Source organism: Watersipora subatra, chromosome 8, assembly GCF_963576615.1.
Source record: "Watersipora subatra chromosome 8, tzWatSuba1.1, whole genome shotgun sequence".
In the NCBI taxonomy this organism is placed as follows: Eukaryota; Metazoa; Bryozoa; class Gymnolaemata; order Cheilostomatida; family Watersiporidae; genus Watersipora; species Watersipora subatra.
In genome coordinates this window covers 62,587,086-62,614,068 of record NC_088715.1, presented here as the reverse complement: position 1 = coordinate 62,614,068, position 26,983 = coordinate 62,587,086, and the positions used below count along the sequence as shown (strand labels likewise).

At 30.2% G+C, this 26,983-nt stretch overlaps 27 non-coding genes across 27 annotated transcripts; all 27 read right to left on the bottom strand.

Moving 5' to 3' along the window:
• Positions 1-89: 89 nt before the first annotated feature.
• Trnar-acg (transfer RNA arginine (anticodon ACG)) lies at positions 90-162 on the bottom strand. Its single transcript has one exon. It is a non-coding gene; the product is annotated as a tRNA-Arg (tRNA).
• A 581-nt stretch (positions 163-743) lies between these two features.
• Trnar-ucg (transfer RNA arginine (anticodon UCG)) lies at positions 744-816 on the bottom strand. Its single transcript has one exon. It is a non-coding gene; the product is annotated as a tRNA-Arg (tRNA).
• A 621-nt stretch (positions 817-1,437) lies between these two features.
• On the bottom strand, positions 1,438-1,510 carry Trnar-acg (transfer RNA arginine (anticodon ACG)). Its single transcript has one exon. It is a non-coding gene; the product is annotated as a tRNA-Arg (tRNA).
• A 1,276-nt stretch (positions 1,511-2,786) lies between these two features.
• Positions 2,787-2,859, bottom strand: Trnar-acg (transfer RNA arginine (anticodon ACG)). Its single transcript has one exon. It is a non-coding gene; the product is annotated as a tRNA-Arg (tRNA).
• A 1,948-nt stretch (positions 2,860-4,807) lies between these two features.
• Positions 4,808-4,880, bottom strand: Trnar-ucg (transfer RNA arginine (anticodon UCG)). The gene has a single exon. It is a non-coding gene; the product is annotated as a tRNA-Arg (tRNA).
• A 621-nt stretch (positions 4,881-5,501) lies between these two features.
• Trnar-acg (transfer RNA arginine (anticodon ACG)) lies at positions 5,502-5,574 on the bottom strand. Its single transcript has one exon. It is a non-coding gene; the product is annotated as a tRNA-Arg (tRNA).
• A 581-nt stretch (positions 5,575-6,155) lies between these two features.
• Trnar-ucg (transfer RNA arginine (anticodon UCG)) lies at positions 6,156-6,228 on the bottom strand. Its single transcript has one exon. It is a non-coding gene; the product is annotated as a tRNA-Arg (tRNA).
• Positions 6,229-6,837: 609 nt separating this feature from the next.
• On the bottom strand, positions 6,838-6,910 carry Trnah-aug (transfer RNA histidin (anticodon AUG)). The gene has a single exon. It is a non-coding gene; the product is annotated as a tRNA-His (tRNA).
• Positions 6,911-7,491: 581 nt separating this feature from the next.
• On the bottom strand, positions 7,492-7,564 carry Trnaq-uug (transfer RNA glutamine (anticodon UUG)). Its single transcript has one exon. It is a non-coding gene; the product is annotated as a tRNA-Gln (tRNA).
• A 1,970-nt stretch (positions 7,565-9,534) lies between these two features.
• Positions 9,535-9,607, bottom strand: Trnaq-uug (transfer RNA glutamine (anticodon UUG)). Its single transcript has one exon. It is a non-coding gene; the product is annotated as a tRNA-Gln (tRNA).
• A 622-nt stretch (positions 9,608-10,229) lies between these two features.
• Positions 10,230-10,302, bottom strand: Trnar-acg (transfer RNA arginine (anticodon ACG)). The gene has a single exon. It is a non-coding gene; the product is annotated as a tRNA-Arg (tRNA).
• Positions 10,303-10,883: 581 nt separating this feature from the next.
• Positions 10,884-10,956, bottom strand: Trnar-ucg (transfer RNA arginine (anticodon UCG)). The gene has a single exon. It is a non-coding gene; the product is annotated as a tRNA-Arg (tRNA).
• Positions 10,957-11,573: 617 nt separating this feature from the next.
• Positions 11,574-11,646, bottom strand: Trnah-aug (transfer RNA histidin (anticodon AUG)). The gene has a single exon. It is a non-coding gene; the product is annotated as a tRNA-His (tRNA).
• A 581-nt stretch (positions 11,647-12,227) lies between these two features.
• Positions 12,228-12,300, bottom strand: Trnar-ucg (transfer RNA arginine (anticodon UCG)). Its single transcript has one exon. It is a non-coding gene; the product is annotated as a tRNA-Arg (tRNA).
• Positions 12,301-12,921: 621 nt separating this feature from the next.
• Positions 12,922-12,994, bottom strand: Trnar-acg (transfer RNA arginine (anticodon ACG)). Its single transcript has one exon. It is a non-coding gene; the product is annotated as a tRNA-Arg (tRNA).
• A 581-nt stretch (positions 12,995-13,575) lies between these two features.
• Trnaq-uug (transfer RNA glutamine (anticodon UUG)) lies at positions 13,576-13,648 on the bottom strand. Its single transcript has one exon. It is a non-coding gene; the product is annotated as a tRNA-Gln (tRNA).
• Positions 13,649-14,270: 622 nt separating this feature from the next.
• Positions 14,271-14,343, bottom strand: Trnar-acg (transfer RNA arginine (anticodon ACG)). The gene has a single exon. It is a non-coding gene; the product is annotated as a tRNA-Arg (tRNA).
• Positions 14,344-15,606: 1,263 nt separating this feature from the next.
• Positions 15,607-15,679, bottom strand: Trnah-aug (transfer RNA histidin (anticodon AUG)). Its single transcript has one exon. It is a non-coding gene; the product is annotated as a tRNA-His (tRNA).
• Positions 15,680-16,260: 581 nt separating this feature from the next.
• Trnar-ucg (transfer RNA arginine (anticodon UCG)) lies at positions 16,261-16,333 on the bottom strand. The gene has a single exon. It is a non-coding gene; the product is annotated as a tRNA-Arg (tRNA).
• Positions 16,334-16,946: 613 nt separating this feature from the next.
• Trnah-aug (transfer RNA histidin (anticodon AUG)) lies at positions 16,947-17,019 on the bottom strand. The gene has a single exon. It is a non-coding gene; the product is annotated as a tRNA-His (tRNA).
• Positions 17,020-17,600: 581 nt separating this feature from the next.
• Trnar-ucg (transfer RNA arginine (anticodon UCG)) lies at positions 17,601-17,673 on the bottom strand. The gene has a single exon. It is a non-coding gene; the product is annotated as a tRNA-Arg (tRNA).
• Positions 17,674-19,647: 1,974 nt separating this feature from the next.
• On the bottom strand, positions 19,648-19,720 carry Trnar-ucg (transfer RNA arginine (anticodon UCG)). Its single transcript has one exon. It is a non-coding gene; the product is annotated as a tRNA-Arg (tRNA).
• Positions 19,721-20,342: 622 nt separating this feature from the next.
• Positions 20,343-20,415, bottom strand: Trnaq-uug (transfer RNA glutamine (anticodon UUG)). The gene has a single exon. It is a non-coding gene; the product is annotated as a tRNA-Gln (tRNA).
• Positions 20,416-22,386: 1,971 nt separating this feature from the next.
• On the bottom strand, positions 22,387-22,459 carry Trnar-acg (transfer RNA arginine (anticodon ACG)). The gene has a single exon. It is a non-coding gene; the product is annotated as a tRNA-Arg (tRNA).
• A 581-nt stretch (positions 22,460-23,040) lies between these two features.
• Positions 23,041-23,113, bottom strand: Trnaq-uug (transfer RNA glutamine (anticodon UUG)). The gene has a single exon. It is a non-coding gene; the product is annotated as a tRNA-Gln (tRNA).
• A 1,970-nt stretch (positions 23,114-25,083) lies between these two features.
• Positions 25,084-25,156, bottom strand: Trnar-acg (transfer RNA arginine (anticodon ACG)). Its single transcript has one exon. It is a non-coding gene; the product is annotated as a tRNA-Arg (tRNA).
• Positions 25,157-25,737: 581 nt separating this feature from the next.
• On the bottom strand, positions 25,738-25,810 carry Trnaq-uug (transfer RNA glutamine (anticodon UUG)). Its single transcript has one exon. It is a non-coding gene; the product is annotated as a tRNA-Gln (tRNA).
• Between the last annotated feature and the right edge of the window lie 1,173 nt (positions 25,811-26,983).

Genomic DNA, 26,983 nt, shown 5'->3' with positions numbered 1-26,983 from the left:
ATTTGAGCTGTTAAATCTCAAAAATCCATGCGTCAATATCATTATTGTAAGTACTAACTACTCTTTTATCAAAACAAAACATGACATATTGACCTTGATGGGACTCGAACCCACAATCTTCTGATACGTAGTCAGACGCCTTATCCATTGGGCCACAAGGCCGGATGCTAAAAACTCTGCATTACTTGTTTGAATTTAACCTTAAACTTATGAAGATTTGTTACAAGATCACCGTTGTTTAACTATAAATCGATAAGTTCTCATCGAACCAAAAAGTGTAATCTTATTTGATTGCAATTAAAACTAAAAGTTTACGAAAAGTACTGAAACTTTCAAGTAGTTCATTAACAAGTTTATATTTGGAAAAGTAATGTAATAATTTGTTTTTTTTAATTTATCGATTTCTTGAATTTAAAACAGCCGAACTCATTTTTTGATTTAAAAATTATGAGTATACAGTCAGTTTATATTGAATCCACCTGATCAGAGTTTTGCCCGAGTTGCTTTTTCTGCTTGACTTCGTTAAAAACAACAATCGAAAATATAAAGGGTGAGCAACTACTAGTTTTGAATGTTTAAAAAAGTGTTAAATATTTTACTAAAACTAACAAAAGCAGGGTTATTGGTTGGTAGACAGTGGAGCAGTGGTTTTTCCAGACACCTTGAGCAACAATAAAGATCTACCTACTCAAACTTTCGATCAATTTTATAAAATGATTAAAAAGGTTGTTAAAATCATCTGTTGACTCTGATGGGACTCGAACCCACAATCTTCTGATTCGAAGTCAGACGCCTTATCCATTAGGCCACTGAGCCGGATACACATAACATCAAGAGCTTTTATAATCTCGGTCCTAAAAAAAAACTTGAAAACAATCAGCATAACATCATTAGTTAGTAAGCTAAAACACGCAAAGTAAAATACTTTTTTGTAAATTCACCATTCATTTATTTTCGAAGACTTGAAATGCTTTATAACTTCAGAAATAGCAATATTAAAACTATGTCACGCTGATTTTAAAAACACACCAAATACGTAAACTTTATTTTGACATGGATAACTTTTTGTTTATTCAGAGCTAGAAATACTAAATCTGAGATATCCAAAGTTTTGTAGGAATCGTAACTTTTTCTCTTCAATACATAACTGGGTTACACACTTTTTCCAAAACGTTTTTGTTTTTGTTCTGACATGTTCTTAAAATAATTTGCGTCTAGAAGCTTACATTTATCTATTATATTCAGTTAAATAATATAACACTGGTTGTAATTGTTTCGACAGTTGTTAAAACCATACGTTTCAGTAAATTATTCTATTTCTTTTAATTTGAAGATTTTAAGTAGAACAATTTGAGCTGTTAAATCTCAAAAATCCATGCGTCGATATCATTGTTGTAAGTACTAATTATTCTTTTATAAACACAAAACATGACATATTGATCTTGATGGGACTCGAAACCACAATCTTCTGATTCGTAGTCAGATGCCTTATCCATTGGGCCACAAGACCGGATGTTAAAAACTCTGTATTACTTGTTTGAATTTAACCTTAAACTTATGAAGAATTGTTACAAGATCACCGTTGTTTAACTATAAATCGATAAGTTCTCATCGAACCAAAAAGTGTAATCTTATTTGATTGCAATTAAAACTAAAAGTTTACAAAAAGTACTGAAACTTTCAAGTAGTTCATTAACAAGTTTATATATGGAAAAGTAATGTAGTAATTTGTTTTTTTTAATTTATCGATTTCTTGAATGTAAAACAGACGAACTCATTTTCTGATTTAAAAATTATTAGTTTACAGTCAGTTTATATTGAATCCACCTAATCAGAGTTTTCTTCGAGTTGCTTTTTCTGCTTGACTTCGTTAAAAACAACATTCGAAAATATAAAGGGTGAGCAACTATTATTTCTGAATGTTAAAAAAAGTGTTAAATATTTTGTTAAGATTAATAAACGCTGGTTAATCGGTTGGTAGACAGTAGAGCGGTGTTTTTTCCAGGCACGTTGAGCAACAGTAAAGATATACCTACTCAACCTTTCGATCAATTTTATAAAATGATTGAAAAGGTTGTTAAAATGATCTGTTGACTCTGATGGGACTCGAACCCACAATCTTCTGATTCGAAGTCAGACGCCTTATCCATTAGGCGAAAGAGCTGGATACACATAACATCATGAGCTTTTATAATCTCGGTCCTAAAGAAAAAACTTGAAAACAATCGACACAACATCATTAGCTAGTAAGCTAAAACACGCAAAGTAAAATACTTTTTTGTAAATTCACCATTCATTTATTTTCGAAGACTTGAAATGTTTTATAACTTCAGAAATAGCAGTATTAAAACTATGTCACGCTGATTTTGAAAACACACCAAATAGGTAAACTATATTTTGACATGGATAACTTTTTGTTTATTCAGAGCTAGAAATACTACATCTAAGACATCCAAAGTTTTGTAGGAATTATTAATTTTTCTGTTCAATACATAACTGGATTACACACTTTTTCCAAAACGTTTTTGTTTTTGTTCTAACACGTTGTTAAAATATTTTGCATCTAGAAGCTAACATTTATCTATAATATTCAGTTAAATAATATGATACTGAATGTAATTGTTTCGACAGCTGTTAAAATCATCCATTTCAATAAATTATTCTATTCCTTTTAATTTAAAGAATTTAAGTTTTACAATTTGAGCTGTTAAATCTCAAAAATCCATGCGTCGATATCATTATTGTAAGTACTAACTACTCTTTTATCAACACAAAACATTATATATTGACCTTGATGGGACTCGAACCCACAATCTTCTGATTCGTAGTCAGACGCCTTATCCATTGGGCCACATGGCCAGATGCTAAAAACTCTGTATTATTGGTTTGAATTTAACCTTAAACTTATGAAGATTTGTTACAAGATCACCGTTGTTTAACTATAAATTGATAAGTTCTCATCGAACGAAAAAGTGTAATCTTATTTGATTGCAAATTAAAACTAAAAGTTTACAAAATGTACTGAAACTTTCAAGTATTTCATTAAAGAATAGAGAAAGCATAATATTATTATGCTTTATTAGTTATCTTGAGGTGTTGACTGATGTTCTAAAAAAAGAATCAAGGAGATTAACAACTAGAAGCTGAGATATAGACAGCCAAACATAGGTCTACCTAATAAAGAATCAGAGGAAAACCCTTCGAAAATCCCGAAAACTGTGACGTATAAAATCGACTTAATGGTCATGTGCCGGAATTGCGCACCCTTACCGCCGTTATGTATAATGATTGTTTTGGCTACGAGATGTGAAAAGCTTCTCGCGATAGTAAATAATTTACATACTAGCTCTGGTTTCTCAGGAAAACCATCCAAACATTGTGTGGTAAAGGCATTTGCCCACAACTCCTCGCCATGATTTTTTAAAGCAGAAGAGCAGATTTTGACTATTGTGCTTCAATATTTATCTCGATCTCCACGGATATGCTCCGAAGATCATCTGTTCAACGAACGGCGCGTGTATAGTCTATATGCGATATACGCGATTTGCAATTTGTTTACAATAAGAAATAGGAATGGGACTTTTTGTTCCTTCATCATTTTTCTACTGTGTATCTACCGCAGCATTCAGTTGATTTTCATGATTATCATCACTATTAACAGACTGGAAGTTCCATACAGCGATAATCTTAAAAAGACTAACTTGACCGTGCTGCTCTTGCTATAAGAAAAGAAAACGATAACTTTTGCATTGATTTTTCTATTGATCTATTATCTTATCTATGATTATTTTTTATGATTTATATAATATTCATAATGTATATTATACAAAATAATAATATAACTGCGTATAGAATAAATGATGTAACTAATATAATTTGTAGAAAATTCCAAATGATAACCGAGATTGATGATTGATTTAATTGATTCTATTTATTAGCTATAGTTAAAAAAATCTGAACAACGCTAAAGATGAGTCTGAATAGGGAAGCTAAATAGGAGAACAACAAAACTGAGCTGAACTAACAAGATAGCAAAATGTTGCGAAATAATAGATGCGTGTAATTATTTTATGCTAAAACTAATCTACACGTCAAAGGGACTGGTTCGGAATTCTAGGAACGATGGTTGTTAGGCCCAATTTGATTGTTCTATACTTCCAGGGATTAAACCAATTAAAGCGCCGTGATTGTTATAGGAGAGCGCATTAGTTGGCTTAATTGACCAATGGCACACAAGTCGATTTCATACGTCATATATTGATGATTACCAAAACACTTTTGTTTTTGGTAGACCTGTGTTTGGCTGGCTATATCTCAGCTTCTGGTCGGTCAATCTCCTTGATTCTTTTTTTAGAACATCAGTCAACACCTCAAGATGAATAATAAAGCATAATAATATTATGCTTTCTCTATTCTTTAACAAGTTTATATATGGAAAAGTAATGTAATAATTTGTTTTTTTAAAACTTATCGATTTCTTGAATTTAAAACAGCCGAACACATTTTTTGATTTAAAAATTATGAGTATACAGTCAGTTTATATTGAATCCACCTGATCAGAGTTTTGCCTGAGTTGCTTTTTCTGCTTGACTTCGTTAAAAACAACATTCGAAAATATAAAGGGTGAGCAACTACTAGTTTTGAATGTTTAAAAAAGTGTTAAATATTTTGTTAAGATAAACAAACGCCGGGTTACTGGTTGGTAGACATTGGAGCGGTGGATTTTCCAGGCACGTTGGGCAACAATAAAGATATACACACTCAACCTTTCGATCAGTTTTTTAAAATGATTGTTAGAATGATGTGTTGACTCTGATGGGACTCGAACCCACAATCTTCTGATTCGAAATCAGACGCCTTATCCATTAGGCCATAGAGCCGGATACACATAACATCAAGAGCTTTTATAATGTCAGTCCTAAAAAAAAACTTGAAAAAAATCAGCACAACATCATTAGGTAGTAAGCTAAAACACGCAAAGTAAAATACTTTTTTGTAAATTCACCATTCATTTATTTTCAAAGACTTGAAATGCTTTATAACTTCAGAAATAGCATTATTAAAACTATGTCACGCTGATTTTGAAAACACACCAATTAGGTAAACTATATTTTGACATGGATAACTTTTTGTTTATTCCGAGCTAGAAATACTAAATCTAAGACATCCAAAGTTTTGTAGGAATTATTACTTTTTCTATTCAATACATACCTGGATTACACAATTTTTCCAAAACCTTTTTGTTTTTGTTCTAACGCGTTCTTAAAATATTTTGCATCTATAAGCTAACATTTATCTATAATATTCAGTTAAATAATATGATACTGAATTTAATTGTTTCGACAGCTGTTAAAAGCATCCATTTCAATAAATTATTCTATTCCTTTTAATTTAAAGAGTTTAAGTTTTACAATTTGAGCTGTTAAATCTCAAAAATCCATGCGTCGATATCATTATTGTAAGTACTAACTACTCTTTTATCAACACAAAACATGACATATTGACCTTGATGGGACTCGAACCCACAATCTTCTGATTCGTAGTCAGACGCCTTATCCATTGGGCCACAAGGCCGGATGCTAAAAACTCTCTATTACTTGTTTGAATTTAACCTTAAACTTATAAAGAATTGTTACAAGATCACCGTTGTTTAACTATAAATCGATAAGTTCTCATCGAACCAAAAAGTGTAATCTTATTTGATTGCAATTAAAGCTAAAAGTTTACAAAAAGTACTGAAACTTTCAAGTAGTTCATTAACAAGTTTATATATGGAAAAGTAATGTAATAACTTGTTTTTTTTACTTTGTCGATTTCTTGAATGTAAAACAGCCAAACTCATTTTTTGATTTAAAAATTATGAGTATACAATCAGTTTATATTGAATCCACCTAATCAGAGTTTTCTTCGAGTTGCTTTTTCTGCTTGACTTCGTTAACAACAACATTCGAAAAGATAAAGGGTGAGCAACTACTAGTTTTGAATGTTTAACAAAGTGTTAAATATTTTACTCAAACTAACAAAAGCTGGGTTATTGGTTGGTAGACAGTGGAGCAGTGGTTTTTCCAGACATGTTGAGCAACAGTACAGATATACCTACTCAAACTTTCGATCAATTTTATAAAATGATTGAAAAGGTTGTTAAAATGATCTGTTGACTCTGATGGGACTCAAACCCACAATCTTCTGATTCGAAGGCAGACGCCTTATCCATTAGGCCACAGAGCCAGATACACATAACATCAAGAGCTTTTATAATCTCGGTCCTAAAAAAAACTTGAAAACAATCAGCACAACATCATTAGTAAGCTAAAACACGCAAAGTAAAATACTTTTTTGTAAATTCACCATTCATTTATTTTCAAAGATTTGAAATGCTTAATAACTTCAGAAATAGCATTAATAAAATTTCGTCATGCTGACTTTGAAAACACACCAAATATGTACAACAATAATTTGACAAGAATAACTTTTTGTTTATTCAGAGCTAGAAATACTAATTGTAAGACCTCCAAAGTTATGTAGGAATTATAACTTTTTTCTATTCAAAACATAACTGGATTACATAAATTTTCAAAACTTTTTGGTTGTTGTTCTGACATGTTCTTAAAGTAATTTGGATCTACAAGCTTACATTTATCTATAATATTCAGTTAAATAATATGATACTGAGTGTAATTGTTTCGACAGCTGTTAAAACCATCCATTTCAATAATTTATTCTATTTCTTTTAATTTAAAGAGTTTAAGTTTTACAATTTGAGCTGTTAAATCTTAAAAATCCATGCGTCGATATCATTATTGTAAGTACTAACTACTCTTTTATCAACACAAAACATGACCTTGATGGGACTTGAAACCACAGTCTTCTGATTCATAATCAGACGCCTTATCCATTGGGCCACAAGGCCGGATGCTAAAAACTCTGTATTACTTGTTTGAATTTAACCTTAAACTTATGAAGAATTGTTACAAGATCACCGTTGTTTAACTATAAATCGATAAGTTCTCATTGAACCAGAAAGTGTAATCTTATTTGATTGCAATTAAAACTAAAAGTTTACAAAAAGTACTGAAACTTTCAAGTAGTTCATTAACAAGTTTCTATATGGAAAAGTAATGAAATATTTTGTTTTTTTTAATTTATCGATTTCTTGAATGTAAAACAGCCGAACTCATTTTCTGATTTAAAAGTTATGAGTATACAGTCAGTTTATATTGAATCCACCTGATCAGAGTTTTGCCAGAGTTGCTTTTCTTGCTTGACTTCGTTAAAAACAACATTCGAAAATATAAAGGGTGACCAACTACTAGTTTTGAATGTTTATAAAAGTGTTAAATGTTTTGTTAAGATTAATAAACGCAGGGTTATTGGTTGGTAGACATTGGGGCGGTGGTTTTTCCAGGCACGTTGGGCAACAATAAAGATATACCTACTCAACCTTTCGATCAGTTTTTTAAAATGATTGAAAAGGTTGTTAAAATCATTTGTTGACTCTGATGGGACTCGAACCCACAATCTTCTGATTCAAAGTCAAACGCCTTATCCATTAGGCCACAGAGCCGGATACACATAACATCAAGAGCTTTTATAATCTCAGTCCTAAAAAAAAACTTGAAAACAATCAGCACAACATCATTAGTTAGTAAGCTAAAACACGCAAAGTAAAATACTTTTTTGTAAATTCACCATTCATTTATTTTCAAAGACTTGAAATGCTTTATAACTTCAGAAATAGCATTATTAAAACTTTGTCTCGCTGACCTGAAAAACACACCAAATATGTACAACAATAATTTGACAAGAATAACTTTTTGTTTATTCAGAGCTAGAAATACTAACTGTAGGACCTCCAAAGTTATGTAGGAATTATAACTTTTTTCTATTCAATACATAACTGGATTACATACTTTTTCAAAACTTTTTGGTTTTTGTTCTGACATGTTCTTAAAATAATTTGGATCTACAAGCTTACATTTATCTATAATATTCAGTTAAATAATATGATACTGAATGTAATTGTTTCGACGGCTGTTAAAACCATCCATTTCAATAAATTATTCTATTCCTTTTAATTTAAAGAGTTTAAGTTTTACAATTTGAGCTGTTAAATCTCAAAAATCCATGTGACGATATCAATATTGTAAGTACTAATTACTCGTTTATCGACACAAAACATGACATATTGACCTTGATGGGGCTCGAAACCACAAACTTCTGATTCGTAGTCAAATGCCTTTTCCATTGGGTCACAAGGCCAGATGCTGAAAATATTGTATTATTGGTTTGAATTTAACCTTAAACTTATGAAGTTTTGTTACAAGATCACTGTGGTTTAACTATAAATCGATAAGTTCTCATCGAACCAAAAAGTGTAATCTTATTTGATTGCAGTTAAAACTAAAAGTTTACAAAAAGTACTGAATCTTTCAAATAGTTCATTAACAAGTTTATATATGGAAAACCGATGTAATAAATTTATTTTTTAAATTTATCGATTTTTTTAATTTAAAACAGTCGAACTCATTTCTTTATTCAAAGATTATGAGTATACAATCAGCTTATATTGAATACACCTAGTCAGAGTTTTGCCCGAGTTGCTTTTTCTGCTTGACTTCGTTAAAAACAACATTCGAAAATATAAAGGGTGAGCAACTACTAGTTTTGAATGTTTAAAAACGTGTTAAAAATTTTACTAAAACTAACAAAAGCAGGGTTATTGGTTGGTAGACAGTGGAGCGGTGGTTTTTCCAGGCACGTTGGGCAACAATAACGATATACCTGCTCAACCTTTCGATCAGTTTTTTAAAATGATTGAAAAGGTTGTTAAAATGATGTGTTGATTCTGATGGGACTCGAACCCACAATTTTCTGATTCGAAGTCAGACGCCTTATCCATTAAGCGACAGAGCCGGATACACATAACATCATGAGCTTTTATAATCTTGGTCCTAAAAAAAATTTGAAAACAATCAACAGAACATCATTAGCTAGTAAGCTAAAACACGCAAAGTAAAATACTTTTTTGTAAATTCACCATTCATTTATTTTCGAAAATTTGAAATGCTTTATAACTTCAGAAATAGCAGTATTAAAACTATGTCACACTGATTTTGAAAACACACCAAATAGGTAAACTGTATTTTGACATAGATAACTTTTTGTTTATTCAGAGCTAGAAAAACTAGTTGTAAGACCTCCAAAGTTATGTAGGAGTTATAACTTTTTTCTATTCAAAACATAACTGGATTACATACATTTTCAAAACTGTTTGGTTATGGTTCTGACATGTTCTTAAAATAATTTGCACCTACAAGCTTACATTTATCTATCATACTCGGTTAAATAATATGATACTGAATGTAATTGTTTGGAGAGCTGTTAAAACCATCCATTTCAATAATTTATTCTATTTCTTTTAATTTAAAGAGTTTAAGTTTTACAATTTGAGCTGTTAAATCTCAAAAAATCTATGCGTCGATATCATTATTGTAAGTACTAAGTACTCTTTTATCAACACAAAACATGACATATTGACCTTGATGGGACTCGAACCCACAATCTTCTGATTCAAAGTCAGACGCCTTATCCATTAGGCCACAGAGCCGGATACACATAACATCATGAGCTTTTATAATCTCGGTCCTTAAAAAAATTTGAAAACGATCAACACAACATCATTAGCTAGTAAGCTAAAACACGCAAAGTAAAATACTTTTTTGTAAATTCACCATTCATTTATTTTCAAAGACTTGAAATGCTTTATAACTTCAGAAATAGCATTATTAAAACTTCTTTACGCTGACCTTGAAAACACACCAAATATGTACAACAATAATTTGACAAGAATAACTTTTTGTTTATTCAGAGCTAGAAATACTAATTGTAAGACCTCCAAAGTAATGTAGGAATTATAACTTTTTTCTATTCAATACATAACTGGATTAGATACTTTTTCAAAACTTTTTGGTTTTTTGTTCTGACATGTTCTTAAAGTAATTTGGATCTACAAGCTTACATTTATCTATCATACTCAGTTAAATAATATGATACTGAATGTAATTGTTTCGAAAACTGTTAAAACCATCCATTTCAATAATTTATTCTATTCCTTTTAGTTTAAAGAGTTTAAGTTTTACAATTTGAGCTGTTAAATCTCAAAAATCCATGCGTCGATATCATTATTGTAAGTACTAACTACTCTTTTATCAACACAAAACATGACATATTGACCTTGATAGGACTCGAACCCACAATCTTCTGATTCGTAGTCAGACGCCTTATCCATTGGGCCACAAGGCCGGATGCTAAAAACTCTCTATTACTTGTTTGAATTTAACCTTAAACTTATAAAGAATTGTTACAAGATCACCGTTGTTTAACTATAAATCGATAAGTTCTCATCGAACCAAAAAGTGTAATCTTATTTGATTGCAATTAAAACTAAAAGTTTACAAAAAGTACTGAAACTTTCAAGTAGTTCATTAACAAGTTTATATATGGAAAAGTAATGTAATAACTTGTTTTTTTTACTTTGTCGATTTCTTGAATGTAAAACAGCCAAACTCATTTTTTGATTTAAAAATTATGAGTATACAATCAGTTTATATTGAATCCACCTAATCAGAGTTTTCTTCGAGTTGCTTTTTCTGCTTGACTTCGTTAACAACAACATTCGAAAAGATAAAGGGTGAGCAACTACTAGTTTTGAATTTTTAACAAAGTGTTAAATATTTTACTCAAACTAACAAAAGCTGGGTTATTGGTTGGTAGACAGTGGAGCAGTGGTTTTTCCAGACATGTTGAGCAACAGTAAAGATATACCTACTCAAACTTTCGATCAATTTTATAAAATGATTGAAAAGATTGTTAAAATTATCTGTTGACTCTGATGGGACTCGAACCCACAATCTTCTGATTCGAAGTCAGACGCCTTATCCATTAGGCCACAGAGCCAGATACACATAACATCAAGAGCTTTTGTAATCTCGGTCCTAAAAAAAACTTGAAAACAATCAGCACAACATCATTAGTAAGCTAAAACACGCAAAGTAAAATACTTTTTTGTAAATTCACCATTCATTTATTTTCAAAGATTTGAAATGCTTAATAACTTCAGAAATAGCATTAATAAAATTTCGTCACGCTGACTTTGAAAACACACCAAATATGTACAACAATAATTTGACAAGAATAACTTTTTGTTTATTCAGAGCTAGAAATACTAATTGTAAGACCTCCAAAGTTATGTAGGAATTATAACTTTTTTCTATTCAAAACATAACTGGATTACATAAATTTTCAAAACTTTTTGGTTGTTGTTCTGACATGTTCTTAAAATAATTTGCATCTACAAGCTTACATTTATCTATAATATTCAGTTAAATAATATGATACTGAGTGTAATTGTTTCGACAGCTGTTAAAACCATCCATTTCAATAATTTATTCTATTTCTTTTAATTTAAAGAGTTTAAGTTTTACAATTTGAGCTGTTAAATCTCAAAAATCCATGCGTCGATATGATTATTGTAAGTACTAACTACTCTTTTATCAACACAAAACATGACATATTGACCTTGATGGGACTCGAACCCACAATCTTCTGATTCATAGTCAGACGCCTTATCCATTGGGCCACAAGGCCGGATGCTAAAAACTCTCTATTACTTGTTTGAATTTAACCTTAAACTTATAAAGAATTGTTACAAGATCACCGTTGTTTAACTATAAATGGATAAGTTCTCATCGAACGAAAAAGTGTAATCTTATTTGATTGCAATTAAAACTAAAAGTTTACAAAAAGTACTGAAACTTTCAAGTAGTTCATTAACAAGTTTATATATGGAAAAGTAATGTAATAACTTGTTTTTTTTAATTTATCGATTTCTTGAATGTAACACAGCCGAACTCATTTTATGATTTAAAATTTATGAGTATACAGTCAGTTTATATTGAATCCACCTAATCAGAGTTTTGCCCGAGTTGCTTTTTCTGCTTGACTTCGTTAAAAACAACATTCGAAAATATAAAGGGTGAGCAACTACTAGTTTTGAATGTTTAAAAAAGTGTTAAATATTTTACTAAAACTAACAAAAGCAGGGTTATTGGTTGGTAGACAGTGGAGCAGTGATTTTTCCAGACATGTTGAGCAACAGTGAAGATATACCTACTCAAACTTTCGATCAATTTTATAAAATGATAGAAAAGGTTGTTAAAATGATCTGTTGACTCTGATGGGACTCGAACCCACAATCTTCTGATTCGAAGTCAGACGCCTTATCCATTAGGCCACAGAGCCGGATACACATAACATCATGAGCTTTTATAATCTCGGTCCTAAAAAAAAATTTGAAAACAATCAACACAACATCATTAGTTAGTAAGCTAAAACACGCAAAGGAAAATACTTTTTTGTAAATTCACCATTCATTTATTTTCGAAGACTTGAAATGCTTTATAACTTCAGAAATAGCAATATTAAAACTATGTCACGCTGATTTTGAAGACACACCAATTAGGTAAACTATATTTTGGCATGGATAATTTTTTGTTTATTCAGAGCCAGAAATACTAATTGTAGGACCTCCAAAGTTATGCAGGAATTATAACTTTTTTCTATTCAAAACATAACTGGATTACATAAATTTTCAAAACTGTTTGGTTTTGGTTCTGACATGTTCTTAAAATAATTTGCATCTACAAGCTTACCTTTATCTATCATACTCAGTTAAATAATATGATACTGAATGTAATTGTTTCGACAGCTGTTAAAACCATACATTTCAATAATTTATTCTATTCCTTTTAATTTAAAGAGTTTAAGTTTTACAATTTGAGCTGTTAAATCTCAAAAATCCATGCATCGATATCATTATTGTAAGTACTAATTATTCTTTTATCAACACAAAACATGACATATTGACCTTGATGGGACTCTAACCCACAATCTTCTGATTCGTAGTCAGACGCCTTATCCATTGGGCCACAAGGCCGGATGCTAAAAACTCTGTATTACTTGTTTGAATTTAACCTTAAACTTATAAAGAATTGTTACAAGATCACCCTTGTTTAACTATAAATCGATAAGTTCTCATCGAACGAAAAAGTGTAATCTTATTTGATTGCAATTAAAACTAAAAGTTTACAAAAAGTACTGAAACTTTCAAGTAGTTCATCAACAAGTTTATATATGGAAAACTGATGTAATAAATTTATTTTCAAAATTTATCGATTTTTTTAATTTAAAACAGCCGAACTCATTTTTTGATTTAAAAATAATGAGTATACAGTCAGTTTATATTGAATCCACTTGATCAGAGTTTTGCCCGAGTTGCTTTTTCTGCTTGACTTCGTTAAAAACAACATTCGAAAATATAAAGGGTGAGCAACTACTAGTTTTGAATGTTTAAAAAAGTGTTAAATATTATACTAAAACTAACAAAAGCAGGGTTAGCGGTTGGTAGACAGTGGAGCAGTGGTTTTTCCAGACATGTTGCGCAACAATAAAGATATACCTACTCAACCTTTCGATCAGTTTTTTAAAATGATTGAAAAGGTTGTTAAAATCATTTGTTGACTCTGATGGGACTCGAACCCACAATCTTCTGATTCAAAGTCAAACGCCTTATCCATTAGGCCACAGAGCCGGATACACATAACATCAAGAGCTTTTATAATCTCAGTCCTAAAAAAAAACTTGAAAACAATCAGCACAACATCATTAGTTAGTAAGCTAAAACACGCAAAGTAAAATACTTTTTTGTAAATTCACCATTCATTTATTTTCAAAGACTTGAAATGCTTTATAACTTCAGAAATAGCATTATTAAAACTTTGTCTCGCTGACCTGAAAAACACACCAAATATGTACAACAATAATTTGACAAGAATAACTTTTTGTTTATTCAGAGCTAGAAATACTAACTGTAGGACCTCCAAAGTTATGTAGGAATTATAACTTTTTTCTATTCAATACATAACTGGAATACATACTTTTTCAAAACTTTTTGGTTTTTGTTCTGACATGTTCTTAACATAGTTTGGATCTACAAGCTTACATTTATCTATAATATTCAGTTAAATAATATGATACTGAATGTAATTGTTTCGACGGCTGTTAAAACCATCCATTTCAATAAATTATTCTATTCCTTTTAATTTAAAGAGTTTAAGTTTTACAGTTTGAGCTGTTAAATCTCAAAAATCCATGCGTCGATATCATAATTGTAAGTACTAACTACTCTTTTATCAACACAAAACATGACATATTGACCTTGATAGGACTCGAACCCACAATCTTCTGATTCGTAGTCAGATGCCTTATCCATTGGGCCACAAGGCCGGATGCTAAAAACTCTGTATTACTTGTTTGAATTTAACCTTAAACATATGAAGATTTGTTACAAGATCACCGTTGTTTAACTATAAATCGATAAGTTCTCATCGAACCAAAAAGTGTAATCTTATTTGATTGCAATTAAAACTAAAAGTTTACAAAAAGTACTGAAACTTTCAAGTAGTTCATTAAAAGTTTATATATGGAAAAGTAATGTAATAAGTTGTATTTTAATTTATCGATTTCTTAAATTTACCACAGCCGAACTCATTTTTTGATTTAGAATTCATGAGTATACAGTCAGTTTATATTGAATCCACCTAATCAGAGTTTTGCCCGAGTTGCTTTTTCTGCTTGACTTCGTTAAAAACAACTTCGAAAATATAAAGGGTGAGCAACTACTAGTTTTGAATGTTTAAAAAAGTGTTAAATATTTTACTAAAACTAACAAAAGCAGGGTTATTGGTTGGTAGACAGTGGAGCAGTGGTTTTTCCAGACATGTTGAGCAACAGTAAAGATATACCTACTCAAACTTTCGATCAATTTTATAAAATGATTGAAAAGATAGTTAAAATGATCTGTTGACTCTGATGGGACTCGAACCCACAATCTTCTGATTCAAAGTCAGACGAATTATCCATTAGGCCACAGAACCGGATACACATAACATCATGTGCATTGATAATGTCGGTCCTAAAAAAAAACTTGAAAACAATCAGCACAACATCATTAGTTAGTAAGCTAAAACACGCAAAGTAAAATACTTTTTTGTAAATTCACCATTCATTTATTTTTGAAGACTTGAAATGCTTTATAACTTCAGAAATAGCAATATTAAAACTATGTCACGCTGATTTTGAAAACACACCAATTAGGTAAACTATATTTTGACATGGATAACTTTTTGTTTATTCAGAGCTAGAAATACTAAATCTAAGACATCCAAAGTTTTGTAAGAATTATTACTTTTTCTCTTCAATACATAACTGGATTACACACTTTTTTCAAAACATTTTTGTTTTTGTTCTGACACGTTCTTAAGATATTTTGCATCTAGAAGCTAACATTTATCTATTATATTAAGTTAAATAATATAACACTCAGTGTGGTTGTTTCGACAGCTGTTAAAACCATACATTTCAATAAATTATTCTATTCCTTTTAATTTAAAGAGTTTAAGTTTTACAATTTGAGCTGTTAAATCTCAAAAATCCATGCGTCGATATCATTATTGTAAGTACTAACTACTCTTTTATCAACACAAAACATGACCTTGATGGGACTTGAAACCACAATCTTCTGATTCATAATCAGACGCCTTATCCATTGGGCCACAAGGCCGGATGCTAAAAACTCTGTATTACTTGTTTGAATTTAACCTTAAACTTATGAAGAATTGTTACAAGATCACCGTTGTTTAACTATAAATCGATAAGTTCTCATCGAACCAGAAAGTGTAATCTTATTTGATTGCAATTAAAACTAAAAGTTTACAAAAAGTACTGAAACTTTCAAGTAGTTCATTAACAAGTATATATATGGAAAAGTAATGTAATAACTTGTTTTTTTTACTTTATCGATTTCTCGAATGTAAAACAGCCAAACTAATTTTTTGATTTAAAAATTATGAGTATACAGTCAGTTTATAATGAATCCACCTAATCAGAGTTTTGCCCGAGTTGCTTTTTCTGCTTGACTTCGTTAAAAACAACATTCGAAAATATAAAGGGTGAGCAACTACTAGTTTTGAATGTTTAAAAAAGTCTTAAATATTTTACTAAAACTAACAAAAGCAGGGTTATTGGTTGGTAGACAGTGGAGCAGTGGTTTTTCCAGACATGTTGAGCAACAGTAAAGATACACCTACTCAAACTTTCGATCAATTTTATAAAATGATTGAAAAGGTTGTTAAAATGATCTGTTGACTCTGATGGGACTCGAACCCACAATCTTCTGATTCGAAGTCAGACGCCTTATCCATTAGGCCACAGAGCCGGATACACATAACATCATGAGCTTTTATAATCTCGGTCCTAAAAAAAAATTTGAAAACAATCAACAGAACATCATTAGCTAGTAAGCTAAAACACGCAAAGTAAAATACTTTTTTGTAAATTCACCATTCATTTATTTTTGAAGACTTGAAATGCTTTATAACTTCAGAAATAGCAATATTAAAACTATGTCACGCTGATTTTGAAAACACACCAATTAGGTAAACTATATTTTGACATGGATAACTTTTTGTTTACTCAGAGCTAGAAATACTAAATCTAAGACATCCAAAGTTTTGTAAGAATTATTACTTTTTCTCTTCAATACATAACTGGATTACACACTTTTTTCAAAACATTTTTGTTTTTGTTCTGACACGTTCTTAAGATATTTTGCATCTAGAAGCTAACATTTATCTATTATATTAAGTTAAATAATATAACACTCAGTGTGGTTGTTTCGACAGCTGTTAAAAGCATCCATTTCAATAAATTATTCTATTCCTTTTAATTTAAAGAGTTTAAGTTTTACAATTTGAGCTGTTAAATCTCAAAAATCCATGCGTCGATATCATTATTGTAAGTACTAACTACTCTTTTATCAACACAAAACATGACCTTGATGGGACTTGAAACCACAATCTTCTGATTCATAATCAGACGCCTTATCCATTGGGCCACAAGGCCGGATGCTAAAAACTCTGTATTACTTGTTTGAATTTAGCCTTAAACTTATGAAGAATTGTTACAAGATCACCGTTGTTTAACTATAAATCGATAAGTTCTCATCGAACGAAAAAGTGTAATCTTATTTGATTGCAATTAAAACTAAAAGTTTACAAAAAGTACTGAAACTTTCAAGTAGTTCATTAACAAGTTTCTATATGGAAAAGTAATGAAATATTTTGTTTTTTTTAATTTATGGATTTCTTGAATGTAAAACAGCCGAACTCATTTTCTGATTTAAAAGTTATGAGTATACAGTCAGTTTATATTGAATCCACCTGATCAGAGTTTTGCCAGAGTTGCTTTTCTTGCTTGACTTTGTTAAAAACAACATTCGAAAATATAAAGGGTGACCAACTACTAGTTTTGAATGTTTAAAAAAGTGTTAAATGTTTTGTTAAGATTAATAAACGCAGGGTTATTGGTTGGTAGACATTGGGGCGGTGGTTTTTCCAGGCACGTTGGGCAACAATAAAGATATACCTACTCAACCTTTCGATCAGTTTTTTAAAATGATTGAAAAGGTTGTTAAAATCATTTGTTGACTCTGATGGGACTCGAGCCCACAATCTTCTGATTCGAAGTCAGACGCCTTATCCATTAGGCCACAGAGCCGGATACACATAACATTATGAGCTTTTATAATCTCGGTCCTAAAGAAAAAACTTGAAAACAATCAGCACAACCTCATTAGTTAGTAAGCTAAAACACGCAAAGTAAACTACTTTTTTTGTAAATTCACCATTCATTTATTTTCAAAGACTTGAAATGCTTTATAACTTCAGAAATAGCATTATTAAAACTTTGTCACGCTGACCTTGAAAACACACCAAACATGTACAACAATAATTTGACAAGAATAACTTTTTGTTTATTCAGAGCTAGAAATACTAATTGTAAGACCTCCAAAGTTATGTAGAAATTATAACTTTTTTCTATTCAATACATAACTGGATTACATACTTTTTCAAAACTTTTTGGTTTTTGTTCTGACATGTTCTTAAAATAATTTGCATCTACAAGCTTACATTTAACTATCATACTCAGTTAAATAATATGATACTGAATTTAATTGTTTCGACAGCTGTTAAAACCATCTATTTCAATACTTTATTCTAGTCCTTTTAATTTAAAGAGTTTAAGTTTTACAATTTGAGCTGTTAAATCTCAAAAATCCATGTGACGATATCAATATTGTAAGTACTAATTACTCTTTTATCGACACAAAACATGACATATTGACCTTGATGGGGCTCGAAACCACAAACTTCTGATTCGTAGTCAAATGCCTTTTCCATTGGGTCACAAGGCCAGATGCTGAAAATATTGTATTATTGGTTTGAATTTAACCTTAAACTTATGAAGTTTTGTTACAAGATCACTGTGGTTTAACTATAAATCGATAAGTTCTCATCGAACCAAAAAGTGTAATCTTATTTGATTGCAATTAAAACTAAAAGTTTACAAAAAGTACTGAATCTTTCAAATAGTTCATTAACAAGTTTATATATGGAAAACCGATGTAATAAATTTATTTTTTAAATTTATCGATTTTTTTAATTTAAAACAGTCGAACTCATTTCTTTATTCAAAGATTATGAGTATACAATCAGCTTATATTGAATACACCTAGTCAGAGTTTTGCCCGAGTTGCTTTTTCTGCTTGACTTCGTTAAAAACAACATTCGAAAATATAAAGGGTGAGCAACTACTAGTTTTGAATGTTTAAAAACGTGTTAAAAATTTTACTAAAACTAACAAAAGCAGGGTTATTGGTTGGTAGACAGTGGAGCGGTGGTTTTTCCAGGCACGTTGGGCAACAATAACGATATACCTGCTCAACCTTTGGATTAGTTTTTTAAAATGATTGAAAAGGTTGATAAAATGATGTGTTGATTCTGATGGGACTCGAACCCACAATTTTCTGATTCGAAGTCAGACGCCTTATCCATTAAGCGACAGAGCCGGATACACATAACATCATGTGCATTGATAATGTCGGTCCTAAAAAAAAACTTGAAAACAATCAGCACAACATCATTAGTTAGTAAGCTAAAACACGCAAAGTAAACTACTTTTTTTGTAAATTCACCATTCATTTATTTTCAAAGACTTGAAATGCTTTATAACTTCAGAAATAGCATTATTAAAACTTTGTCACGCTGACCTTGAAAACACACCAAGCATGTACAACAATAATTTGACAAGAATAACTTTTTGTTTATTCAGAGCTAGAAATACTAATTGTAAGACCTCCAAAGTTATGTAGAAATTATAACTTTTTTCTATTCAATACATAACTGGATTACATACTTTTTCAAAACTTTTTGGTTTTTGTTCTGACATGTTCTTAAAATAATTTGCATCTACAAGCTTACATTTAACTATCATACTCCGTTAAATAATATGATACTGAATGTAATTGTTTGGAGAGCTGTTAAAACCATCCATTTCAATAATTTATTCTATTTCTTTTAATTTAAAGAGTTTAAGTTTTACAATTTGAGCTGTTAAATCTCAAAAAACCATGCGTCGATATCATTATTGTAAGTACTAACTACTCTTTTATCAACACAAAACATGACGTATTGACCTTGATGGGACTCGAACCCACAATCTTCTGATTCGAAGTCAGACGCCTTATCCATTAAGCCACAGAACCGGATACACATAAAATCATGAGCTTTTATAATGTCGGTCCTAAAGAAAAAACTTGAAAACAATCAACACAACATCATTAGCTAGTAAGCTAAAACACGCAAAGTAAAATACTTCTTTGTAAATTCACCATTCATTTATTTTCGAAGACTTGAAATGCTTTATAACTTCAGAAATAGCAATATTAAAACTATGTCACGCTGATTTTGAAAACACACCAAATAGGTAAACTATATTTTGACATAGATAACTTTTTGTTTAATCAGAGCTAGAAATACTAAATCTGAGACATCCAAAGTTTTGTAGGAATCATAACTTTTTCTCTTCAATACATCACTGGGTTACACACTTTTTCCAAAACATTTTTGTTTTTGTTCTGACACGTTCTTAAAATAATTTGCATCTAGAAGCTTACATTTATCTATTATATTCGGTTAAATAATATAACACTGGCCGTAATTGTTTCGACAGTTGTTAAAACCATACGTTTCAGTAAATTATTCTATTTCTTTTAATTTGAAAATTTTAAGTTTTACAATTTGAGCTGTTAAATCTCAAAAAACCATGCGTCGATATCATTATTGTAAGTACTAAGTACTCTTTTATCAACACAAAACATGACATATTGACCTTAAAGGGACTCGAACCCACAATCTTCTGATTCAAAGTCAGACGCCTTATCCATTAGGCCACAGAGCCGGATACACATAACATCATGAGCTTTTATAATGTCGGTCCTAAAGAAAAAATTTGAAAACAATCAACACAACATCATTAGCTAGTAAGCTAAAACACGCAAAGTAAAATACTTTTTTGTAAATTCACCATTCATTTATTTTCAAAGACTTGAAATGCTTTATAACTTCAGAAATAGCATTATTAAAACTTCTTTACGCTGACCTTGAAAACACACCAAATATGTACAACAATAATTTGACAAGAATAACTTTTTGTTTATTCAGAGCTAGAAATACTAATTGTAAGACCTCCAAAGTAATGTAGGAATTATAACTTTTTTCTATTCAATACATAACTGGATTAGATACTTTTTCAAAACTTTTTGGTTTTTGTTCTGACATGTTCTTAACATAGTTTGGATCTACAAGCTTACATTTATCTATAATATTCAGTTAAATAATATGATACTGAATGTAATTGTTTCGACGGCTGTTAAAACCATCCATTTCAATAAATTATTCTATTCCTTTTAATTTAAAGAGTTTAAGTTTTACAATTTGAGCTGTTAAATCTCAAAAATCCATGTGACGATATCAATATTGTAAGTACTAATTACTCTTTTATCGACACAAAACATGACATATTGACCTTGATGGGGCTCGAACCCACAAATTTCTGATTCGTAGTCAAATGCCTTTTCCATTGGGTCACAAGGCCAGATGCTGAAAATATTGTATTATTGGTTTGAATTTAACCTTAAACGTATGAAGTTTTGTTACAAGATCACTGTGGTTTAACTATAAATCGATAAGTTCTCATCGAACCAAAAAGTGTAATCTTATTTGATTGCAATTAAAACTAAAAGTTTACAAAATGTACTGAAACTTTCAAGAAGTTCATTAACAAGTTTATATATAGAAAACTGATGTAATAAATTTATTTTTTAAATTTATCGATTTTTTTAATTTAAAACAGTCGAACTCATTTCTTTATTTAAAGATTATGAGTATACAATCAGTTTATATTGAATACACCAAGTCAGAGTTTTGCCCGAGTTGCATTTTCTGCTTGACTTCGTTAAAAACAACATTCGAAAATATAAAGGGTGAGCAACTACTAGTTTTGAATGTTTAAAAAAGTGTTAAATATTTTACTAAAACTAACAAAAGCAGGGTTATTGGTTGGTAGACAGTGGAGCAGTGATTTTTCCAGACATGTTGAGCAACAGTGAAAATATACCTACTCAAACTTTCGATCAATTTTATAAAATGATAGAAAAGGTTGTTAAAATGATCTGTTGACTCTGATGTGACTCGAACCCACAATCTTCTGATTCGAAGTCAGACGAATTATCCATTAGGCCACAGAGCCGGATACACATAACATCATGAGCTTTTATAATCTCGGTCCTAAAAAAAAATTTGAAAACAATCAACACAACATCATTAGTTAGTAAGCTAAAACACGCAAAGGAAAATACTTTTTTGTAAATTCACCATTCATTTATTTTCGAAGACTTGAAATGCTTTATAACTTCAGAAATAGCAATATTAAAACTATGTCACGCTGATTTTGAAAACACACCAATTAGGTAAACTATATTTTGGCATGGATAATTTTTTGTTTATTCAGAGCCAGAAATACTAATTGTAGGACCTCCAAAGTTATGCAGGAATTATAACTTTTTTCTATTCAAAACATAACTGGATTACATAAATTTTCAAAACTGTTTGGTTTTGGTTCTGACATGTTCTTAAAATAATTTGCATCTACAAGCTTACCTTTATCTATCATACTCAGTTAAATAATATGATACTGAATGTAATTGTTTCGACAGCTGTTAAAACCATACATTTCAATAATTTATTCTATTCCTTTTAATTTAAAGAGTTTAAGTTTTACAATTTGAGCTGTTAAATCTCAAAAATCCATGCGTCGATATCATTATTGTAAGTACTAATTATTCTTTTATCAACACAAAACATGACATATTGACCTTGATGGGACTCTAACCCACAATCTTCTGATTCGTAGTCAGACGCCTTATCCATTGGGCCACAAGGCCGGATGCTAAAAACTCTGTATTACTTGTTTGAATTTAACCTTAAACTTATAAAGAATTGTTACAAGATCACCCTTGTTTAACTATAAATCGATAAGTTCTCATCGAACGAAAAAGTGTAATCTTATTTGATTGCAATTAAAACTAAAAGTTTACAAAAAGTACTGAAACTTTCAAGTAGTTCATCAACAAGTTTATATATGGAAAACTGATGTAATAAATTTATTTTCAAAATTTATCGATTTTTTTAATTTAAAACAGCCGAACTCATTTTTTGATTTAAAAATAATGAGTATACAGTCAGTTTATATTGAATCCACTTGATCAGAGTTTTGCCCGAGTTGCTTTTTCTGCTTGACTTCGTTAAAAACAACATTCGAAAATATAAAGGGTGAGCAACTACTAGTTTTGAATGTTTAAAAAAGTGTTAAATATTTTACTAAAACTAACAAAAGCAGGGTTAGCGGTTGGTAGACAGTGGAGCAGTGGTTTTTCCAGACATGTTGAGCAACAGTAAAGATACACCTACTCAAACTTTCGATCAATTTTATAAAATGATTGAAAAGGTTGTTAAAATCATTTGTTGACTCTGATGGGACTCGAACCCACAATCTTCTGATTCAAAGTCAAACGCCTTATCCATTAGGCCACAGAGCCGGATACACATAACATCAAGAGCTTTTATAATCTCAGTCCTAAAAAAAAACTTGAAAACAATCAGCACAACATCATTAGTTAGTAAGCTAAAACACGCAAAGTAAAATACTTTTTTGTAAATTCACCATTCATTTATTTTCAAAGACTTGAAATGCTTTATAACTTCAGAAATAGCATTATTAAAACTTTGTCTCGCTGACCTGAAAAACACACCAAATATGTACAACAATAATTTGACAAGAATAACTTTTTGTTTATTCAGAGCTAGAAATACTAACTGTAGGACCTCCAAAGTTATGTAGGAATTATAACTTTTTTCTATTCAATACATAACTGGATTACATACTTTTTCAAAACTTTTTGGTTTTTGTTCTGACATGTTCTTAACATAATTTGGATCTACAAGCTTACATTTATCTATAATATTCAGTTAAATAATATGATACTGAATGTAATTGTTTCGACGGCTGTTAAAACCATCCATTTCAATAAATTATTCTATTCCTTTTAATTTAAAGAGTTTAAGTTTTACAATTTGAGCTGTTAAATCTCAAAACTCCATGTGACGATATCAATATTGTAAGTACTAATTACTCTTTTATCGACACAAAACATGACATATTGACCTTGATGGGGCTCGAACCCACAAATTTCTGATTCGTAGTCAAATGCCTTTTCCATTGGGTCACAAGGCCAGATGCTGAAAATATTGTATTATTGGTTTGAATTTAACCTTAAACGTATGAAGTTTTGTTACAAGATCACTGTGGTTTAACTATAAATCGATAAGTTCTCATCGAACCAAAAAGTGTAATCTTATTTGATTGCAATTAAAACTAAAAGTTTACAAAAAGTACTGAAACTTTCAAGAAGTTCATTAACAAGTTTATATATGGAAAACTGATGTAATAAATTTATTTTTTAAATTTATCGATTTTTTTAATTTAAAACAGTCGAACTCATTTCTTTATTTAAAGATTATGAGTATACAATCAGTTTATATTGAATACACCAAGTCAGAGTTTTGCCCGAGTTGCATTTTCTGCTTGATTTCGTTAAAAACAACATTCGAAAATATAAAGGGTGAGCAACTACTAGTTTTGAATGTTTAAAAAAGTGTTAAATATTTTACTAAAACTAACAAAAGCAGGGTTATTGGTTGGTAGACAGTGGAGCAGTGATTTTTCCAGACATGTTGAGCAACAGTGAAGATATACCTACTCAAACTTTCGATCAATTTTATAAAATGATAGAAAAGGTTGTTAAAATGATCTGTTGACTCTGATGTGACTCGAACCCACAATCTTCTGATTCAAAGTCAGACGAATTATCCATTAGGCCACAGAGCCGGATACACATAACATCATGAGCTTTTATAATCTCGGTCCTAAAAAAAAATTTGAAAACAATCAACACAACATCATTAGTTAGTAAGCTAAAACACGCAAAGGAAAATACTTTTTTGTAAATTCACCATTCATTTATTTTCGAAGACTTGAAATGCTTTATAACTTCAGAAATAGCAATATTAAAACTATGTCACGCTGATTTTGAAAACACACCAATTAGGTAAACTATATTTTGGCATGGATAATTTTTTGTTTATTCAGAGCCAGAAATACTAATTGTAGGACCTCCAAAGTTATGTAGGAATTATAACTTTTTTCTATTCAAAACATAACTGGATTACATAAATTTTCAAAACTGTTTGGTTTTGGTTCTGACATGTTCTTAAAATAATTTGCATCTACAAGCTTACCTTTATCTATCATACTCAGTTAAATAATATGATACTGAATGTAATTGTTTCGACAGCTGTTAAAACCATACATTTCAATAATTTATTCTATTCCTTTTAATTTAAAGAGTTTAAGTTTTACAATTTGAGCTGTTAAATCTCAAAAATCCATGCGTCGATATCATTATTGTAAGTACTAATTATTCTTTTATCAACACAAAACATGACATATTGACCTTGATGGGACTCTAACCCACAATCTTCTGATTCGTAGTCAGACGCCTTATCCATTGGGCCACAAGGCCGGATGCTAAAAACTCTGTATTACTTGTTTGAATTTAACCTTAAACTTATAAAGAATTGTTACAAGATCACCCTTGTTTAACTATAAATCGATAAGTTCTCATCGAACGAAAAAGTGTAATCTTATTTGATTGCAATTAAAACTAAAAGTTTACAAAAAGTACTGAAACTTTCAAGTAGTTCATCAACAAGTTTATATATGGAAAACTGATGTAATAAATTTATTTTCAAAATTTATCGATTTTTTTAATTTAAAACAGCCGAACTCATTTTTTGATTTAAAAATAATGAGTATACAGTCAGTTTATATTGAATCCACTTGATCAGAGTTTTGCCCGAGTTGCTTTTTCTGCTTGACTTCGTTAAAAACAACATTCGAAAATATAAAGGGTGAGCAACTACTAGTTTTGAATGTTTATAAAAGTGTTAAATATTTTACTAAAACTAACAAAAGCAGGGTTATTGGTTGGTAGACAGTGGAGCAGTGGTTTTTCCAGACATGTTGAGCAACAGTAAAGATACACCTACTCAAACTTTCGATCAATTTTATAAAATGATTGAAAAGGTTGTTAAAATCATTTGTTGACTCTGATGGGACTCGAACCCACAATCTTCTGATTCAAAGTCAAACGCCTTATCCATTAGGCTACAGAGCCGGATACACATAACATCAAGAGCTTTTATAATCTCAGTCCTAAAAAAAAACTTGAAAACAATCAGCACAACATCATTAGTTAGTAAGCTAAAACACGCAAAGTAAAATACTTTTTTGTAAATTCACCATTCATTTATTTTCAAAGACTTGAAATGCTTTATAACTTCAGAAATAGCATTATTAAAACTTTGTCTCGCTGACCTGAAAAACACACCAAATATGTACAACAATAATTTGACAAGAATAACTTTTTGTTTATTCAGAGCTAGAAATACTAACTGTAGGACCTCCAAAGTTATGTAGGAATTATAACTTTTTTCTATTCAATACATAACTGGATTACATACTTTTTCAAAACTTTTTGGTTTTTGTTCTGACATGTTCTTAACATAATTTGGATCTACAAGCTTACATTTATCTATAATATTCAGTTAAATAATATGATACTGAATGTAATTGTTTCGACGGCTGTTAAAACCATCCATTTCAATAAATTATTCTATTCCTTTTAATTTAAAGAGTTTAAGTTTTACAATTTGAGCTGTTAAATCTCAAAAATCCATGTGACGATATCAATATTGTAAGTACTAATTACTCTTTTATCGACACAAAACATGACATATTGACCTTGATGGGGCTCGAACCCACAAATTTCTGATTCGTAGTCAAATGCCTTTTCCATTGGGTCACAAGGCCAGATGCTGAAAATATTGTATTATTGGTTTGAATTTAACCTTAAACTTATGAAGTTTTGTTACAAGATCACTGTGGTTTAACTATAAATCGATAAGTTCTCATCGAACCAAAAAGTGTAATCTTATTTGATTGCAATTAAAACTTAAAGTTTACAAAAAGTACTGAAACTTTCAAGAAGTTCATTAACAAGTTTATATATGGAAAACTGATGTAATAAATTTATTTTTTAAATTTATCGATTTTTTTAATTTAAAACAGTCGAACTCATTTCTTTATTTAAAGATTATGAGTATACAATCAGTTTATATTGAATACACCAAGTCAGAGTTTTGCCCGAGTTGCATTTTCTGCTTGACTTCGTTAAAAACAACATTCGAAAATATAAAGGGTGAGCAACTACTAGTTTTGAATGTTTAAAAAAGTGTTAAATATTTTACTAAAACTAACAAAAGCAGGGTTATTGGTTGGTAGACAGTGG